Here is a 1,397-nt window from a genome sequence, read left to right on the forward strand (position 1 = left end):
GATATGATAGATATGTACTGGAATTAAAAAAAAAAAAATAGATATGTACTGGAATGCAATATTGACATGGGTATAAATGGCATAATATAACATTTGGTATAAGTGCATTGAATTGGGAAGCTGAAATGCTAATATGAAATACCATAAGGTGTGGTGAAATGTTGTACTCATTAATATCAGCTATATATGATAACCCTATGTGATAACTCCAAGATCTCTATGATTGATTGATTGAGAGTCATAAGGAGTTGGGGGTGACTAATCCACGTGATTCACTAATTGAAAGTCATAAGGGAATGGGCAAGATAAAGATACTCTCATCAGAATATCTAATAAATTATAAGAGTATTTACATATGATAAATAATACTTATAAATGATAAGAATATTGATATAACTACTTTATAAAAAAAAAACTAATTGAATGATGAAGATAGAGTGACTATTTTGATTGACTATATGAGATTAACTCAGCATTAGAACTGATAATTCATAAATTGAGATGTGATATGTAATATATGTGATAAATTGATATATATGTCTGATAAAGATAACATATATTGATTCATAGATTTTTCTTATATGATTTACAACATACTATTTCTCTTTTTCCATGCATTGATTTCAGTGGTAAGTTGTGCTTACTTGCTGGGTTATATGCTCATTATATGGTATTAAATAATTTTAGGTAAAGGTAAGGTGCATGCAAGAGGCTAAATAGAGATGCTAGTTTAGTTATATTTTCAGTTCTTGGGTTTTATGTATTCGTTTGTGTAGCCAATAGTGGCAATTATATATATGCTTTTTAGCCTTTGGATTTTATAGCAAGATGTACATATTTATAGTAGTAATGTAAATATCTTTTTCCAACTATTTATTTATTTTATTTAATTCAATTAATTATCTCAAAATTTTAAATTGATCTGATTATAAATAAATGATTATTGTTTGTTAATGAAAGATAAAATTAATAGAATGAGTTGAGAAGATAATAAAGAAAAAAAAAAAGAGAAAAAAAAAAGAATTCTTTCACTCTAGATCATGGAGTGCTATACTTAGAACCCTAGTATCGCCTGAGTTTTGCCTGCTAACATTGTAATAGTTTATCTTAGTAAATCTAAAATGGAAACTGTTTCCTACAAAACTATTGCAATTGCATGAAAAGAAATTCAATAAAAGACAATGCTTTGAACTTACGAGGGTAAATGATATGATACTTTCATTTGTTAACTTTATAAATGTATGTTGTGAATCAATATGTAATAACTCTTAGGTCTTTGTCAAGCTTAAAAGTGCTTCAAGTAAAGCTCTCACCCTAATTATTTCAAAATCCCATTTAAAAGAGCTTAAAGTAAAGTTCTCACCCTAAAGTAAAGTGGTTATATATCCGTAGATTTG

This window comes from Dendrobium catenatum, unplaced genomic scaffold (genome assembly GCF_001605985.2).
Source record: "Dendrobium catenatum unplaced genomic scaffold, ASM160598v2 fragScaff_scaffold_621, whole genome shotgun sequence".
NCBI lineage: Eukaryota > Viridiplantae > Streptophyta > Magnoliopsida > Asparagales > Orchidaceae > Dendrobium > Dendrobium catenatum.